Below are 20577 nucleotides of genomic sequence, written 5' to 3'. Positions count from 1 at the left end.
GCCATTTTGTTAATGTTTTCTGTTTCTCATTCATCAGTTAGCGGAAATGGTAGCTTCCCGCATTGTGACGCAAAATGGTAATGCTGCTATTACTCACTCTTTATTAATGATCTTTGGAACTATGTAGTAAAAGAGAAATAAAAAACAATTTTGTCTCAAGCAATGCATTAATTTTTTTCCAAGCCTAAGTTGTCTTTGTGCTCTCTTAAGAATGAGAGAAATAGAATTCTTTATAACAACATATTACTTCCAAGCAGTGGAACTAGTTTCTCTAACATATATTGCTGTCCTATTTATTAAGAACTGCAAATAAATTTTCAAATGAAAACAGAAAAAGTAATATTAATGTTTACAAATGTTGAAGGTGGTAGAGGATAAAGAATAAAAGGCATGCTATTTGTGTTTTTCCTGGGGTCCTGGGATTGAGCCCCTCATGGGGCTCCCTGTACAGTAGGGAACCTGGTTCTCCCTCTCCCTCTGCCTTTCTCTGCCCCACTCATACTCTCTCTCTCTCTTTCTCTCTCTCACTCAAATAAATAAATAAAATCTTTGAAAAAAATAACAAAAATCCAGACTTCACTGTAAGTCACAATTAAGTATGAATAAACTATTACAAATATAAATATACACTGAAGACAAATAAAAATTTAATAATGATACTTTGAACTGGAAGCTCAAATATTAATGACTAAGATCATTAATAAAATCTTTACCTGATTAACAAACATAATTGTGTTGTTTTGCAACCATGAGTTCCCTGGGTGAAGTATGAAACTGGCTCCCAAACACAGAGGACAAGGAGAGACCAAAGAAAGAGACAAACCACTCCAGATTAGTACATGGTAGTTTTAAAAAGCAAGAAGACTTTCAAGGCTTGTTAAGCTCAGCCATGAGGAGTCGATCCCTGCATTGGCTCACCAGAATCTTAGAAATTTATATAGAGACCTTGATGGGGCTCAGACCAGTCCAAATGGTCTTAATCACACATTACCCTCTCAAGGCTGCTTCCTTGAAGCAGTTACCCTACAGAATGGTGGGCAGAGTTTACATTCCAAGCATGGGGATGGGGAGTGTAGGAGCTTGGGAGGGGGAGCTAAGGAAAGTGCAAATGCCTGTGTCCAAATTGCAGGTCAATTGGCAGTCATGTCCTCTCAATGATCTCCTCCAACAAATCTAGAGATAATATTTACTGCTTAGATAGAAAATAAAGTTTACTCATTCTTAAATAAAAATCAAGATGTTAATTAAGAAAATATATGAAACTCTGTCTCATTAATTAATGTTTATCATTTCTGACTCTACTTATGATATTATATATAGATTTACGACTCAGTGCCTATTTTCTTGGCAATAAACCTTTAAAAAATCAAACATGCACAAAGCTATTACTTATTAGCATATACGTGCTATATATGTATTAGTAATATACATATTTGTGAGTATGCATGTACATGCATGTGCATGTGTGTTTCTATATTTCTATGCACAGAAAGTTCTCTTCTGTGATGGATTCATTGCTCTTGGTTCAGATCTTATCAATAGTGACTTTAGGCAAGTGAAATACTGCTTTAAATAGAGTATTAAAGTATTATGCAGGTTTGAATTTCCCTGTGTGGTTTCAGGGAAATTCAAATCAAAACCACACTGAGATACCACCTAACGCCAGTTAGAATGGCAAAAATAGACAAGGCAAGAAACAACAATTTGTTGGAGAGGATGTGGAGAAAGGGGATCCCTCCTACATTGTTGGTGGGAATGCAAGTTGGTACAGCCACTCTGGAAAACAGTGTGGAGGTCCCTTAAAAAGTTAAAAATTGAACTACCCTATGACCCAGCCATTGCACTACTGGGTGTTTACCCCAAAGATACAGACGTAGTAAAGAGAAGGGCCATATGCACCCCAATGTTCATAGCTGCATTGTCCACAATAGCCAAATCATGGAAGGAGCCGAGATGCCCTTCAACAGATGACTGGATTAAGAAGCTGTGGTCCATATATACAATGGAATATTACTCAGCTATCAGAAAGAACGAATTCTCAACATTTGCTGCAACATGGACGGCACTGGAGGAGATAATGCTAAGTGAAATAAGTCAAGCAGAGAAAGACAATTATCATATGATTTCTCTCATCTATGGAACATAAGAACTAGGAAGATCGGTAGGAGAAGAAAGGGATAAAGAAAGGGGGGGTAATCAGAAGGGGGAATGAAATGAGAGACTATGGACTATGAGAAACAAACTGAGGGCCTCAGAGGGGAGGGGGGTGGGGGAATGGGATAGACTGGTCATAGGTAGTAAGGAGGGCATGTATTGCATGGTGCACTGGGTGTTATACGCAACTAATGAATCATCGAACTTTACATCGGAAACCGGGGATGTACTGTATGGTGACTAGCATAATATAATAAAAGAAATTTTTAAAAAAAGTATTATGCAGGAATAAAGCACATGAACTCTGGACACTTGAAAGCTCCAATATCATGGGCAGTTATTTAGTCTTTCTGTGTCTCCTTTTCCTCATGTTGAATTGGGGATATAGTAGTGGTATTTGCCTCATAGGCTTTCTATGAGAATTAAAGGAGTTAAGAGCGTAGATTGCATAGCAGAGCACCTGCCATCTAGTAAGCCCCCTGTGATGATGGTAATGCCACTGATACATTAGTCAGCCTCCTCTCTCAAATTGCTCTTGAGACACAGAGCTGCACTGACTCTCAAGTCTCACTTGAGGCGGATATACCATTCAAATTGATGTTGTATAATCGTGACTACAGTTTTATTTTAAACAAGTACAGTGGGAAATTGTGAAACAACATAGCTATGCCTATGCTGTCCCTGTTGGGAAATTATTTTAAAATAAACACATCTTGTAGATCAGTTTCTATAGTATTAAACCAAATAGCAAACAGTTTTACATTTCTCCCTAATAAACATCTTAATTTAACTTTATGACTGAGTAATCCGCATTTGCTAGCTAAGGACTAGAGCTATAAAACACCCACAGCCAAAAATCTGTTAATTTACTCCCTCTTTTCCACAAATATCCCAAGGAAGTGATATACCCTTTCATCTTTAAGAAGACAATGCCTTGCCTGATCTAGCACAGAGGTGTGAAATATTTACCCTCTAGTTATTATTCCAATGTCCGGTACTTCCTTTGCTCAGAATAAGTGCAAAAAATCTTCTATATTATAGTAATAAGGGGATGTATTTTTTCTATTAACTGAAACAGCTTACATTATCAATTTTTAACTAATCTTGTAATCTTAAAATGGGGTGCTAAGTGAAAGTAAGTAGGTGGTATAGGAAAATAAAAGTAAAAATAGGGAAGGAATGTGGCAAGTTAAATATAGGTGAAGCCTGAGGCAAACATATGGGTATGAGTTATGGATTTTCAAAAGAGAACACTGGTTAATGGTGGTGGGATTAGTGATATGAAGAACCTAGAAAAGGAAAGAATCCCACTCAGGAATCCTGGAGCGCTAAAACTAGGTGCTTCCTGCCCAGAGTTTCTCCTACAGAGCAGAGATCACACTGTTGGGGGCACTGCTGTCATCAGAAGGCTCAGCTGGGTGAGGGTCTGCTTCTGAACTCACTCCTATGACTTTCGGCAGACCCCAAAAGACCTACTTCCACCGTCACTCACGTGGATCCCCTGACGGGGCTGCTTCATGTCACAGCAGCTGGTTTCCCCAGAAGCAAATGATCTGACCGAGTAAAAGAGAACCTAAGCACCCAAGATGGACACCAGTCTGATAATCTGATCTCAGAAGGGACAACTCATCACTTCTGCCATAGTCTGTGAATTAAAAATGAGTTACTAGGGGCGCCTGAGTGGCTCAGTTATTAAGCGTCTGCCTTCGGCTCAGGGTGTGATCCCTGCATTCTGGGATGGAGCCCTGCATCAGGCTCCTCCACTGGGAGCCTGCTTCTTCCTCTCCCACTCCCTCTGCTTGTGTTCCCTCTCTCACTGTCTCTCTCTGTGTCAAATAAATAAATAAAATCTTTAAAAATAAATAAATAAGTAAATAAATAAGTAAATAAATAAAAATGAGTTACTAAATCTAGCTCACACTCCAGGGGAGGGCATTGCGCAAGAGCATGAATACTGGGAGGTGGGTATCATCTGAGACCATTTTAGAGACTGCCTCCTGCATTGCATTCAATACTGTGACTCAGGCCAATCCCAAACTTGCCTTCAGGTGGCTGAGCTCAAGTATCCGTCTGTAAAATAATAATGGGATGAGGAAAACCTTTTCATTTTGAAGTTCTACTCTTCAAGTAACAATCCAAAAATGCAAAAATTACAGCAAAACAAAAAAGTCTTCCTTCCTAGATGTACACACAGAATTATTTTTTAACATTTAAATTGTGACACCTGATACTTGCTTTAAAAGATCTCAATTTGAAAGAATTAAAGTTTAGAAAAAACGAGATGGCAAAGATGAGTTAAGCATTGGTGAACTGGGTTATGGATACTTTAAAAAAAATACATAACCATACTAACTTATCACATCTAAGAAACATAATAATTTCTTAGAATAATGTAACACCTATGGCATATTCAAAGTTTCCAGTTTGGCTCCAAAGTATCTTTTTTTGTAGTTGGTTTATTTATCCAGGATCCAAATAAGGATCCACCTTATTGATTTATCTGAGTGTATGCTTGCAGTATCCTCTATGCTTCTCTAGCTATGTTCTGTAAATTGCTTTTTATGTCTAGAGCCTTGCCTGGATTCAGGTTCAAATCTTTTGGCAAGAATACTTCAGAGGTGATTCTGTGTATTTATTCTGTGACTTCAGGAGATGTATAATGATATTAAATCGATCATGTTGTTCAGGTGTCATCAGCTTGAACAATTATAAAATTCTAAATCTTTCAACTAATTCCTTTGGGGTTGTAATCATTTCCCAGATGAATTCTTTCCTTTGCTACAAAATAATGGTTTTCTAATTAAATCATTCCTTTGGCATTTTTAAGTTAAAATTCTTCCATAAAGAATACATTTTTTTCACCATCTACTCAGTTTCCCTAAAGTATAATTTGTACAGAAAAGGTAAGGTAAATTGATTGATTCTTTACTTTTTGCTGGCCAGTTTTTCTAATAAGTTATTGCCTTAGCCATCTCTGAAATTAATCCGTGAAGGATTCTTGTTCGTTTGTTTTGCTTTGTATCAGAGTTTTATATATATGTNGGGGCGCCTGGGTGGCACAGCTGTTGAGCGTCTGCCTTCGGCTCAGGGCGTGGTCCCGGCGTTACGGGATCGAGCCTCACATCAGGCTCCTCTGCTATGAGCCTGCTTCTTCCTCTCCCACTCCCCCTGCTTGTGTTCCCTCTCTCGCTGGCTGTCTCTATCTCTGTCGAATAAATAAATAAAATNCTAATTAAATCATTCCTTTGGCATTTTTAAGTTAAAATTCTTCCATAAAGAATACATTTTTTTCACCATCTACTCAGTTTCCCTAAAGTATAATTTGTACAGAAAAGGTAAGGTAAATGATTGATTCTTTACTTTTTGCTGGCCAGTTTTTCTAATAAGTTATTGCCTTAGCCATCTCTGAAATTAATCCGTGAAGGATTCTTGTTCGTTTGTTTTGCTTTGTATCAGAGTTTTATATATATGTATATGTATGTGTGTGTGTGTGTGTGTGTGTGTGTGTGTGTATTATATGTTTCAATCCATTGCTGTGAGTATGAAAAGCCCTGAGATTCTATAAAGCCCTCTGTGTCCTTATTTATTGGTCTTATTACCCATCTAAGATGTGGGTAATATTTTATCTATAGTCATGTATCTATAGATATTCTATAATTTATCTATAGATGTTGTTACCTTCCTTCTATGCTAGAAGAAGATTCTTTAGAGTATAATTTTATTTGTTTTGCTTACTTCAGTATTTCAGTTCTTAGAAGAGTTTCTGTCACACAGTCAGGGTTAAAGAAATATTTGTTGGAAATGGATCGGACCACACTGTCACCCACCAAGTCTGTGTGTGTGTGAATGTGTGTGTGTGTGTGTGTGTGTGTAGTGAAAGAGAGGGACACAGAGACAAAGGAGAAAACTAGGACCTACTGCCCACTAACATTTAAACACAAGATTTGGAAGGGGGTGGGGATATGGGCAACATGGATAAGGGCAGTGTGAGGTACAGGCTTCCACTTACAGAATGAATTAATCACAGGGATGAAAGGCACAGCACAGAGAGTCAATGGTGCTGTAACAGCTCTGTATGGTGACAGATGGTAGCCACACTTGTGGTGAGCACAGCACATAGAGTTGCTGAATCACTGTGCTATACCCCTGAAACTAATGTAACGTTGTGGGTCAACTATAGTTCAATTAAAAAAAAAGAAAGATTTTGAGCCAACAAAGAAATGATTGAAGAAGAAGGAAAATCAGACAAATAAGTTTTGAAACTATAGAAGAAAAATGTGTTTTAAGAAGAAGGAGGGCTATGGACTACTGCATTAAAATGTTTCTCAGAAGTTTCCTAAGATGAGAGCAAAGGCTTAATTATTGAATTTGGCAACATTTTGCCAAAGCAATCCATGACTGGGTCTTTAGATCCTTTCTATTCTCTATCTACACTCACATCCTTGGCAACCTCATCCAAATCTTAAATTAATACCATATTTGCAGATGACTCTCAAATTCATATCTAAGGTATATTTAAATACCAGGTATATTTAAATACCTGAAATCCAGACTGATATATCCAACTGATACAACCAACTTGACATCTTTACCTACATGTCCAATAAACACCTCAACATTTGTAAAATTGTGTATCTGTTCTCCCCACAACCCTGAAACCTGCTTTGTAGGAAAGCCTATCCTTCTAATTGACCAAAATTATTTTTAAGATGACAATTAAAAGTTTTATTTATATATTTAAATAGCTGCAAAAGATATAATTTTTGATGGTTTAAAAAAGTCTGTGTTCTGTGACAAAAATCATTCTATGATCTAATATCAAAAATAACTTTTAATGGTAACCTGACAGCTAAATTAATCTCTCCTTGTTGAAAACAAAGATCACAGGGAGATTGGGTGGCTCAGTTGGTTGAGCATCTGACTCTTGATTTTGGCTCAGGCCGTGATTTCAGGGTCGTTAGATCTAGCCCGGTGTCAGACTCTGTGCTCAGCATGGAGTCTGCTTGTCCCTCTCCCTCTGCTCCTCTCCCCCACTTACACTTACATGCTCTCTCTCTTTGTCTCTCTCTCAAGTAAATAGAATACTCTCCTGATAGTCTGAGGCTTCAGTTTTCATTGGATTTCACAAAGGTAATTTCACAATTGACTTTCATATTTTGAATTGTCCTTTTGTTTAGTGCCCTGAAGTTCAGTTTACATTAAAGCAGTATACTCTGTTAAGAACCAAGATGGGTTTGAGATACACCTTTCTTTTAGAAAGTGAGAGAATAACTCTGAAATGACACATCCATCACAGGTGTATTTCCAGTCTGATCCAGTTTAGGATGGGGTGCATAAAGAAGCTGAAGTTCTGGAAATAAATTTCCTTAAAACTCTCTATGCCTATATATTCTTTCGAAAATGTCTGTGTAACCCAGGTGCACACATAACCCTGTTACCATCACAGATGTTGAACCAGTGCTTGATGAATTGAGACATATAAATTTCAAATTATTTCAGAAATTTCTTGCTTAATTTTTCTCCACAAAAATGTGCACAGTAAATTTATTTATCTGCTAATATATTTTAAGTAAACAAAGCCATATTTACTACCTTCTAGATAAAATTTCCAAGAGAATCTTTGCCAATAGCATACATACTTGATGTGAAATTTAATGCCGCATAAATGAAAATTCCAAAACAGATGTTGGACAAATTTGTGCAACTAATGAAAAGTGACTATCGTCTCTTGGCAGTCATTGAACTAAGATAGCCTTTGGATAATGTTCTTTGGACTTCAGAAGTGACTTTCTTTTCCTTAAAAGAAACAATCTAAAAGAAGCAGCTTTGGGGCGCCTGGGTGGCATAGCGGTTAAAGCACCTGCCTTCGGCTCAGGGCGTGATCCCAGCGTTACGGGATCGAGCCCCACATCGGGCTCCTCCGCTATGAGCCTGCTTCTTCCTCTCCCATTCCCCCTGCTTGTGTTCCCTCTCTCGCTGGCTGTCTCTATCTCTGTTGAATAAAGAATTAAAATCTTTAAAAAAAAAATAAAAAAAAATAAAAAAAATAAAAGAAGCAGCTTTAAGAAAGTGAAGAAAGAATATAAAGTTAATATCATTTCTCAATCGTGAAAACTGGCTATCACATATCAAGAATGTTATATGTTAACCACATAGATTTTTAAAGACATAGCTCTTTTAACATATGGAAAAAGACAGAATGAAATGTTTTACTTATTCAATTTCTGAGCTTTTCTGCTATTAAAAGCCTCTTTATTATGCCTTTAACAATTTGCAGGAAGTTAAGAATGAATTGCAAAGTCAATAACTTTAATAGTGAATGCTATTTTGCAAGACTGTAGTTGTGGTTCCTCTTCCCGGGTTCAATACTTTAAGGACAGTACAAAACTGCATAAATAGAAAGTGATGCTATAGCATTTCATAGTTTCATCCATCTTATTTATTTGTAGGTACTCTGATTCACCACATTTTGTCAAGTTTGATTTATTTGACAAACATCCCTTTATTTAGTACCTTCTATGTTGGTCCAGGGTTGGAGGGATCAAAGATCCATGTGGCATGATCTTCTATTAAAGGAAATCTACATCAGTTGGGAGTCACAGACACATCTGCCCTGTGACAATGAAGTAGTAGCTGGAGAAGGGCATGTCCCCTTGGCTATGGGGCTGGTTACCGACGGAAGCTAAGAAATGGCGGATGTTTTGTGTTACTGCTGAAATTGAGGGGCCCTGATATAGAAAAACGAAATGGTTCAACCTCTCTCGAGTGCCTAAATCCCTCTTGGATGGTAAAGCAATACATTCTCTTTTTTTGGACTGCTAAAATTAGTAATTAAGTATAATTTGTCTTGCTAGTTGACTCAAATGGCCTCTCCCATGAAAGAAGAGTAGCTATGTCTCTTCCATTCCTTAGAAATGACTCCTGTACTGGGGAAAATAAGATGCATTGTTTGAACTCGACCGAAAATCCTTTCCTGGGTGACATTTATAGGAATGATTTGATTGGTGGTTTTGCAGAAATTACATTTTCTGATTTTACTTGTTCTCCTCCCTCTGAAGTTATAGGAGATACTAACATTTCATAGGATTGTAAATTCAGCATAGACAGTTTGATTGTTAACTGTTAAAATTGATTATAGCCATTTAACCACTACCGACCAGAATATGAGACTAAAAGAAGAACCTCACACAGAACATAGAATTTTTAATTCCGAAAGTTGCTGCTAAATTAGCATGCTATGTAAGTGTAGAATGCAAAGCCGGAGCATTTGCACAAGAGCTCGTTTGCTACTATCAAGGTGAAAGGCCAACAGTGGAGTGGCCACCTAGTTGGTTATTCTCAAAATGGTGTGGGACAGTATTCTGTGACTACTCTTACACATTCTGTTGTTTACAACCAAAACGAAAGTAATTGCTGTCATAAACCATAGTCACACAATCTGGTAGGCCTCTATAAACCGTGGGAAGGACAGATGTGCTTGGACCAGGTGTCAGTAGTCCCGTGGAATGAGCCTGGGCTATCCAATTGCAGAAGGCTATTGGCAGTGCATGGGAAGTGGCTTCTTGTTGTAAATACCCTTTACCAATTATGGATGCTTACCTGAGAAATCAACTGATATACCTGCTATTTTATTACACCATTCTCTCATAAACTGCTTTTAGTGAGTATCTGTTTAGTCCAACAGAGAGGAAAAGGAAAATGTGAAAGCATTCCAGTTTGGCCTTTAATTTTAAAGCTGCCAATTGACAACCAACAAGCTTACGTGTTAGCTAGTTAACATAAATATTGAATGCTACTTGCTTTCTTCTCTTGAAACTCATACATGTTATTGTTTACAGTGTTATATCTGCAGTGCAAAAACAAAGTTTTGGTCATGTTTCTTCCATAAATCTGCCTTTGATGGGCCTTTGGATTTACTGAAGAAGCTACAGCTATAATTCTATGTAAAGTGTACTGGAATACAGTTTCTGTTTCTCCCATTCATTTGGCTCTTTGATAAACAGATTAAAATAAGTCGGTCCTCTTTCTTTTTACATAAAAAGTGGTTATTTGGGGCACCCGGGTGGCTCAGTCAGTTAGGCATCTGCCTCTGGCTCAAGTCATGATCCCAGGGTCCTGGGATCAAGTCCTGCTTCAGGCTCCCAGCTCAACGGGGAGCCTACTTCTCCCTCTCCTTCTGCAGCCCTCCTGCTTGCGCTCTCTCTCTCACACTCTCTCTCTCAAATAAATAAAATCCTTTAAAAAACTTGGTTATTCAATCAATGTTTGGCCTAGACTTTTTTTTAATTGAGTTTTGTAACTTAGAGACTGGAAACAATATATATATTCTTGAATTTCACTGCCATTAGAGAGGGCTTTTTTCCTCCAGTAAGATTTTATTAACAGAGCTGGATGAGTTAATGTAATCTCCGTGTTTACTTCAAGTGTCAGCTGTTGGGTTTGCTGTCCCTCTCACACACAAATGTTCACTACTTCCAGCCCAAGGCCTGCTCCACACCTTACGTACCACCACCTGCACAATTCAGAAGATGGTACTCCTGAGTAAACTGGTGTTGTGGGAGATGAGAGAATACCAAACTCTTTGGAAGCACACTTAAGCAGACGGAAAAGGAGACTAGTACCAAAAAAAAAATTGTAAGCATAATTTGCAAAAATCAAAAAATTTCTTATTTTATGTCAATAAAATTGATTCATAAGGAATTTATAGTAGTGGGTTTATATGGGGTATTTATAGGTTGGAGATTTTTTTAGATTTCTTATTGGTCAATATTGACTATTTACCTTTTGATGATCAATCCCCATTAACTTAATATATGACTGACTTACAAATATGACACATAAAAGGAATTACCTGCAAGACTTATGAATTGCCATGTCTAGAAATTACTTCACCAGTCTTTGGACAAAACTAAGAGAATCAGTTAAGAATTAAGCAATTATAATAGAATTAATGTTTACATGAAATTTTCAGTCTGTCTATAGTTAACCAAAGTAGGAAAGTATTATTGTTATTATTGATATAAGCATTCTGTGGTTCCTTTCCTGAAATGTCAAAGAGCTGAAGGAATTTTTCAAGACATAGTGAAACTTTTATGAAATGAATGTAAGAATATAAAAGGAAAAAAGTAATAATACCCAAGATAATTTTTAGTGACCACAGTAATGTATCTTATGATGCTTTTTAAAAAAATAAAACCACTGTTTTATGAGTCATCAGATTTATTCTATAACTAGTTTTGACCAATTCAGTTCTTGAGATAGGGTCCCACAAAGGGTTCAGAGTCCTCATCCTTATATCAAATTGATAATTGCTAAATGGGACTTAGCCAACTGCTGTATTGAAAATAATACAGAGATTTCAGAAAAGATTAGATTCTGACTTAGATAATGAAGTAACATTATACTAAATAAATAAAATATTCCTACATATGATTTGTTATCCAATTAATTTGTGGGTTTGCTATTCATAGGAAAAAATCCTTAAAAGTGAGATTATCAAATTTACTCAATACCCTATTTTCTTTTTTTTTTTTTAAAGATTTTATTTATTTATTTGACAGAGACAGAGACAGTCAGCGAGACAGGGAACACAAGCAGGGGGAGTGGGAGAGGAAGAAGCAGGCTCCTAGCAGAGGAGCCTGATGTGGGGCTCGCCCATAACGCCGGGATCACGCCCTGAGCCGAAGGCAGACGCTTAACCGCTGTGCCACCCAGGCGCCCCAATATCCTATTTTCAATATGTTGGGGTTCTCCACCTTAGCCAATGGAAAGATATTTAATTTAATCTTTATACTCTCTTAGGTGTGGACCAAACAGCACCACTTGACACATAGTAGATATTTACTTAGTTGGTGATTGAATGAATAAGTGAATTGTTGCTCCAAAGTTTAAAACTGGAATTTTTATGCTTCTTATATGAGCTTTTACGAAGGTGTGAGATATATTGGCTTGCATACGTGTAAAGTAAATTTAATCCTTCCTTGATTCCTTGAACAGTTTGCAGAAGGCTTTTTTTTAAAGAGCAAGTTTTACTAAAATATTCCAACAAATCTTTATCAGTATCATCAACAATTTTGCTTTAATGAAATTGTATCTCTAAATAAGTTAACACACGGAATTAAAACCATCTGGTATTTCTTTTTTAAAAAAGATTTTATTTATTTATTTGAGAGAGAGAGAGAGCAGAAGCAGAGGGGAGGAGTAGAAGGAGAGGGAGAAGCAGACTCCCTGCTGAGCAGGGAGCCCAATGCAGGACTCCATCCCAGCACCAAGGGATCATGACCTGAGCCGAAAGCAGATGTTTAACACTCTGAGCCACCCAGGCGCCCCCAAAACATCTGGTATTTCAAAAGGGCTAAATTAACTGTGAAAAAAATTTTTATTAGATGGAATTTGAAGGTAGGATAATATTTTTGTTCTTATGGGTTAGAATGTTCTTGTCCTCCTAAGATGGGTAGAGTAGAAGGTAAAATGTTATCTTATCTTGCTTGGTAATTTTATTATGGGATGAAAATATTTTCTCTAATAATACTACTTTTGGTGGAGGAGGATAACATTTAATGGTTATTTCAAAGATTTGGAATGTTTCAAGCTGATTCACGAGTTGCATAGCCAAGTGCAGCATAACCCTCTGGGGTTCCGAAGAAATAACTTTACGCATTAAATTATGACTCCTCTGAAAGTAATATGAATAAGCTAGTCTCAAACCAAGGATCCAGGCTGCTCACTTTTCTAGCAACGTCAAGTGAAATTTTCCCCATGCTAGTGATTCCAGCCTTAGCATTACTATCAGTGAAAAGGGATTTCACATATTTTTTCATTGCCTCTGAAATGTTGAGGTTATTCCAGAAGCTAGAAAGATCTGATTTTTGTCCTTCATCGTTATTGTCATTTTAGTTGTTGCTCTCTAACCCTGCTCAGTCCCCACAGATACCTTTTAACAGCTGAGTGCCTGCTTTCGAACTAAGCTCTTCTCCAGAGCCACCAAATGATCTGCCGCTTCTACTTTAAAAAGTTAACAGATTAAATGTTGGCACTGAGGAGGCTCGCTGGCAGTAGCCAATTGAGCAGACACTCAGGGGGCAGAGATTATCAGCAGTGCTCAGGCATCACTTGTCACAATCGCAGTTTCTCCAAATGAACAGCGTGAGCATGAAATATAAATGAGTAAAAATTAAATTTAAGCCCTAGTATTTTGCTCCAAGACTAATTAGAAGAACCTGAAGGTATAGGAATGATTAAAACCTCACTGTCACATCAAGGGATGGTGGCATTTCATGGTATTTCTATAAATTGAATTCAGAAGCACTGTAGGGTTAGGGTAAAGACCTCTAAAAATAGATGATGACCTTCCACATCAGATATACATGCATGCACACCAGTGATTGTTTGATGAATTATTCACCACAGTAGCAAAGTGCATTATACATTTTGAAAAGAAAAGCTAACCCCGCAGTTCTTAGCGTTAGCACACGCACACTCACTCCAGTGCAGTGCTGTATTGGTGGGTGATGCTTTGGGTTGTAGTCCCAATTCTAGCCTTCTGCTCAAATATTATGCTAGGTGCCCTTCCCAAATTTCTCAAACAAATCTATGTTGATTATCAATTTCATTTAGTACATTTTGGAAGGCCGAACTAGATTTTTAAAGCGGTCTCAAATTGCAGACTTGTGAGGTTTGAAAAATAAGTATTAAAGTTAATGTAAACCATGAATATTTTTGGCCAAATACTTAGATCAAATATTTAGAAATATTTACTCTAGGAGTTATTAGTGATTTTTAAGTGCACCATTCCAGAATAACAAATGTCATTTGGATAGGAGAAAAAAAAGACTTGCCATTTTTAAAAATTGTGTTTTACTTTTATTTTTTTCTATTTTTATTTAAAGATTTTATTTATTTATTTGACAGAGGTACAGACAGCCAGCGAGAGAGGGAACACAAGCAGGGGGAGTGGGAGAGGAAGAAGCAGGCTCATAGCAGAGGAGCCTGATGTGGGGCTCGATCCCATAACGCAGGGATCACGCCCTGAGCCGAAGGCAGACGCTTAACCGCTGTGCCACTCAGGCGCCCCGTGTTTTGCTTTTAGAGACAACATGTTTCCCAAATGACAATTTTAAAGCGCTACCATACTTTTCATCTGATTGCTTAATTTGTAATTATTATCCATCATGTCATCTGTCAACTCACCTTATCACTTTCCATCGTGGCTGCCATGTTGTTTTTACTATTTTACCCTCAGATGAGTCAGGATTACTGGTTTCTTCTATATACTCGCCATGGAATACTTCCTCATGTGTGAAAGCTAGAAGTTCTACTTTTTGGAGAATTTGCACCAGTCTTTGTACTCCAACAATGTCCAAAGTTTTGGAATACGCTTTTCTAAACACAGTCATGGGCATAGAATTTTTTAACTTCAGCACTATAAGGGTAAAAACTAAGAGGGTCATAATTTGGATGTCTCCATTTATAAGATCTTGGGTAGTTTGTTTAATTTCTCCGGATCTTAGTATCTTAGTCTATAAAATGAGTGAGTTGACTGAAAGAAGTGGGAGCAATTAGGGGTGCCTGGGTGGCTCAGTCGTTAAGCGTCTGCCTTCAGCTCAGGGCGTGATCCCGGCGTTCTGGGATCGAGCCCCACATCAGGCTCCTCTGCTATGAGCCTGCTTCTTCCTCTCCCACTCCCCCTGCTTGTGCTCCCTCTCTCGTTGGCTCTCTCTCTGTCAAATAAATAAATAAAATCTTAAAAAAAAAAAAAAAAGAAGTGGGAGCAATTAAACTATGTTATTTACAGAATCTTATTCACCTAGAAAATCATGTGATTTTGAAGGCTCGCTCGCTTTCTTTTTCTTTCTTTCTTTCTTTCTTTCTTTCTTTCTTTCTTTCTTTCTTCTTTCTCTTTTTACCTTTTGACCTTTGCTCCCATTTCTCCCACCTTTACATCCCTTCTCTGGCAAGCACCAATTTGTTCTCTTCATCTCTGGGCCTGTTTTTTTGTTGTTGTTGTTGCCGTTTGTTTTGTTTTTTCTTTGTTTTGGATTCCACAAATGAGAGGTCATAGGATATTTGTCTTTCTCTATCTGACTTATTTCACTTAGCATAATGTCTTCAAGGTCCATTCATGTTGTCATAAATATATATTCCATACCACAATTTCTTTATCCATTCATCTATTGATGGACACTTGAGTTGTTTCTCTATGTTGGCTATTGTAAATAATGCTGCAATGAACATGGAAGCGCATATATCTTTTTGAGTTAGTGTTTTCATTTTCTTCATATAAATAGACAGAGTGGGATTCCTGGATTTTATGGTAGTTCTAACTTTAATTTTTTGAGAACTCTCTGTACAGTTTTCCATAGTGACTGCACCAATTCACATTCCCACCAACAGTGCACTAGGGGTCGCATTCTCCGCATCCTTACCAACACTTGTGATTTCTTGTCTTTTGGATAATAACCATTCTAACAGGTATGAAGTAATATCTCATTGTGGTTTTCATTTGCATTTCTCTGATAATGATGTTGAGCATCTTTTCATGTGCTCGTTGGCCACCTGTATGTCTTCTTTGGAAAAATGTCTGTTCAGGTTCTCTGACCATTTCTTAACAGAATTGTGTTTTTGCTATTGAGTCATATGAGTTCTCTATGTAGTTTGGATATTAGCCCCTTATCAGATATATGATTTGAAAATACCTTTTTCCACTTGCCTTTGCATTTTGATGGTTTTGTTTGCTTTGCAAAAGATTTTCAGTTTGATATAATCACACGTTTATTTTTTGCTTCTTTTGCTTTTGATTTTCTTGTCATATCTAAAAAATTGTTGCAATTAACTTCCAAACCCTAAGCTTAACCCTAAGAAGCATTAGGTATAATGTGTAATTACTTCTACCAAATTGGTGTACAAAAATCTAATTTTTTACATGTCTACTTAGAACAAAATATTTGCAGCCTTGATGGTGAGCTAGGAATTATAGTCAGATTGATGAATTTTATAATAAGGTGTCACTATGAAAAAATGATGAAATTGATTAAATAAAAGGAATTCTGTTTTTTAAATTTATGTGGCGGAAATAATTTATATCTTCCTGATCAGAGCCATGGAAAGAGTTTAGATTAGCTATATTTTCAGCCCCATGGCCAAATCAGCAGGATCGGGGTTCTCTAAAGCTATTCCCTATCTTTGTGGTTTAGGTACTTGCTACCAATACTTGTGGCTGAAAAGATGGAATTCTTCCTCTTTGGACCGACCAAGTCTCTATTGATCTCAAATAGACAGGCAGTTGGGCGTCCAGGCTAACTTCATTATAAGGAATGAGAATTTCTAGGGAAAAGGCTAATTTACTTACCAATATTTTAAGAGGGAATGTGGCTTCAAGCATAACTTTATGGTTAGAAGGCAACACATACGAAATACCACTTCAGCCTCCCCAGTTGTTTTCAGGGATCAACAGTCATGCCCAAGCCTGCTGTACTCCTGAGGGGATTCTCCTGAAATAAGAGTTGGTTAGATGCTGATCTTTCCTAGTCTTTGGCTCCCACATGTTTGTATATAAATTACTGCCTCCTAGAAAGAGTTCTCTATTCTTTCCATTTCTGCCTGAGGATAATTTTCTGAGTGGCAGTCTGGTGGTATCTGAAAGAGTACAGTTCTTCCCTTCTGGGCATCAGATTTAACTTCTGTCTTCAAGAGGAAGGATATGCTCCTTGTAGTTAATTACATCATTCTCTCATCATTCTTGATTCCTAGCATCCAGAGAAGGGTATTTTTTCCCCCCGACTCTCCAACCTTTTTGGTTCTGGTTTATATCCTTGATTTTTGATAAGACTGAAATCTTTGCAATAATCTCCAACAACTTTTCCTGGCTTATGTCCAATTCAACCAGTTTGAATGATCCCTAGATCATCAAATCTCAGATTATTTTCTTTTCACACATATAAGTTCAACCCTCTAAGGTTTCTTTTGAGTTATGCAGAAGTTATGTGGCTTTTACATTTGCCTTCCAGACTACTCAGACTTTGATCTGCTATGTTGTTCTTACATCTATCCTTTGCGGGGGGTGGGGGGAGTTCTGAAGCAGTCCTAAGAAATCTCTATGAATTCAAGGCTATCTTTGATCACTGTTGTAGAGTTTTTGTTTATGACTGATATATTTCCCTCAGATAAGACAAAATCCCCAAAGAAATTGAACATATTTGGCAGTAAATATATTGAAGGGATGGCTCATGCAATCAAAGCTATATAGAAATTAACTGAAAACAAGGGGGGGAATTAATGAGAAGAAAAGAAAGAGGTGAAAAGTTTGTAGGTCACCACAAATTCAAAGAACAAAAGTAACTGATGGTGATGGAATTGGAAACTGAATGGTTACAGTATAGATTGAAATCTCCTAAAGTTACGATAGTACCTGAGAAAGACTGAAAGAAGATATTTTAATATTCAAAGAATGATTATTTGTGGCCTAGATATTAAGAGATAATGGCAAAGAAAAAGAGTGCAGGGGCACAGGCTTCAAAGGAACAAAGAGTTAAGTAGTATAGTGCGTTAACGGTTTAGAAATGATAACCAAGACACCCTCCCACCTTGTGATTCTGAGGCAGTGGTGTGATGGTGCATATTGGCTACATCCTTAGAGAAGGCTTTGGGAGGACAAGTCTCCTCATGGTATACCAACGTTGAAGAAAGTGAGAAAGTGAAGGAAGTTTTCATTATGAAAGGGAAATTCCAAAGGCAACACACAGGTTTTAGCAAATAAATCCATTAGGTAACTGGCGAGTTGGTGTTAGGATGGGGTGTCAGATGTTTGGTTTCTTTATTCTGACGGGGGCTATAATCAAAATACGTTTTTAGTTGTCTAGGACAACCTAGTTACAAACAAAGAATAATATATGAGTTTAATAGAGGAAGTAAGAATAGATCTTAGAAGAAAAAAAAAGGGGAAAGAAGAAAAAGAGTAAACAAAAAAACGACATGCAACAGCATGTTGTAAAAAGAAGTGAATAGCTTATGTACTATTCAATGTTAGTTCAGATTTTACCCATTCTTTAACTAGGTGATTTCTTGATGTCTGTACTTATGTATGTACTAATATTTTCCAAAATAGAGATATAGAAATACTAATCCTAGTAGATATCCATTGAAAAGATAATATATTTGAAAAACAATTTTAAGAACAATTACCTCGAATTTCAAAACAAGGATGACTACATGTCCTTTCAATATCATGCTTGAGCATTGTCTAACAGTCCCACCCCTGGATTATTTATTTAAGAGGAGGTCCTTTGTTTTTTTGAAGTACAATTTAATATTGATTAGGGCTTAAGTTTTGTGAGGTACAGGGTAGCTTTTTGCAAAGTAGAGATGAAAATTAGTTCTGATGAGTGGAAATGATTACCTCAAACATTATAGTTTAACTGTCTTATAGGATAGAAACCAGTTTTGTCTCTAACTTAGCAAAGTTATTAAGCATGCATTTTCTGATGGACTGTATAAATGTCTGCTCTTCAAATCATCCTGCTGCTGGTTTTCACATTTAATTAATTAAATAAATTTTTTCACATGATCACATTATTTTACGAGCCATGTTTTTAACTTTTAAAAATACTAAGCTTTGATAAGCATATATATTTTATGCTACAACTTCCTCCCAAGGATTCACAATGATATTAATATATTAAGAATTCTGAGTACTATTTTAGTAAAGATAATTATGTACATTTGTTTAAACAAACAAATTAACTATTTGTACTTCTTTAATAAAAGCATTTTGGGAACTGTTGTTCTTTACAATACCTATACCTGTGAGCTAAATCATTATCAAATATTTCATTGGTATAATCAATCATACTGAACAAATGTTAGACTGAACCCTAATTTATCCAGTTAGATAGGTAGGTAGGTTGACATGTAGATAGACAGAGAGAGAGAGAGAGAGATGAATAAATCTCAGATTTCTCAAATTGCCCTCTGGGTTGATACAAACTAAATGACAATAGTAGAAACTGAGAAGATGACCTCATCTAAGGTTCTCGTGAAGTCACATGAATAGTCACTGAGGGTCAAATGTATCTTCTGATGAACAATATAATGCACATACAGGTATGTGTACAAGTTCCACAAAAATGACAAATTAATAGGCTATTGACTCCCTCACTAAAACGCAACAATGGAGAGGTCACAGAAGAGCTGGGAACCCATTTTAAGAAAATAGCAAGATTTCTTTTCAGAATCCAAAAGAACCACAGACAGAAGATGCTGGAAAATAATTTTCCAGGTATGCTCTTTTCTTTACCTACTGTGCTCCCTGCATCAGTGTGAGATCATGGTCATTTGGGATGGAAGCTACAGCAAGTGCAGGGGAGCTAGCCATCCTTTGTTTGCTTTTCCCCTTCCCTTCTGGATAAGGCAATTTTGTCAAAGAGTGGTGGTCTCAAAAGAAGAGCAAAGCCCTGGGAAGAGAGTCAAAAATATTCCTCTGCAGATAAAAGTTTCCTGGAAAAGAAACAGAGTAGGTGGTCAGACTTAAATGTCAATCAGGAAGCTCTCCCCCCTGAAATATGTGCTCCTTTCCACTCCATAAATTCACCCCTTGGTGCATATGCTAAGGTTTCGGCTTTTATCTTCTCCTCTAATAATCATTATTAGTCGACAACTGATAGTACCAAGTCCTTAAAAGATGAGCTTATAGTGAAGTTTGTGGGAAATAACCATAAAAGAAAACAAAAAAGGTAAACAAGCCACACCAGAGGAAGTGAATCTAATGAAATAGACACAAATTTGAAATTGGCTTAGTAGATATGCAAGATGGGAAAAATATTGGAAACATGAAGCAGAAATTGGATTATTGACAAGAATCTATTGGAGATATTGGTTAAAAAAAGACTAATTTTTGAAATAAAAACTCAATGGATGGGTTTGTTAGCAGATTGGATTTGACCAAAGAATAAATCAGTGAGCTTAAAAAACAAGTCCAAGAAGTTTCCTAGAATGAAAAGACAGAAAAAGAAAAAGAAAATAAGGGGCGCCTGGGTGGCTCAGTTGTTAAGCTTCTGCTTTCAGCTCAGGGCGTGATCCCATCCCTGCATCAGGCTCCTCTGCTGGGAGCCTGCTTCTTCCTCTCCCACTCCCCCTGCTTGTGTTCCTTCTCTCGCTGGCTGTCTCTCTCTGTCAAATAAAAAAAGAAAATCTTCAAAAAAAAAAAAAAGAAATATGGAGCATAGAAGCAGGAATTTAGCCATCAGCTATGAGGAGAGCTTAGAAGCAGAAATAGTACATTAGGGGAAGAAAATATTTTAGAAAATAATAATTGAGAATTCCTCCCCCCTTGAAAAAAAGAAGATATAAAGTCTCAGTTTGAAGAGGTACATGAGGTGCTGAAAAGAAAAAGAAAAAAAAATGTACATTTAGATATATAATAGTGAGATA

The sequence above is a fragment of the Ailuropoda melanoleuca genome, chromosome 5 (genome assembly GCF_002007445.2).
Source record: "Ailuropoda melanoleuca isolate Jingjing chromosome 5, ASM200744v2, whole genome shotgun sequence".
NCBI lineage: Eukaryota > Metazoa > Chordata > Mammalia > Carnivora > Ursidae > Ailuropoda > Ailuropoda melanoleuca.
The sequence above is the reverse complement of the archived record's forward strand: the minus strand, read 5'-3'. Positions refer to the sequence as shown.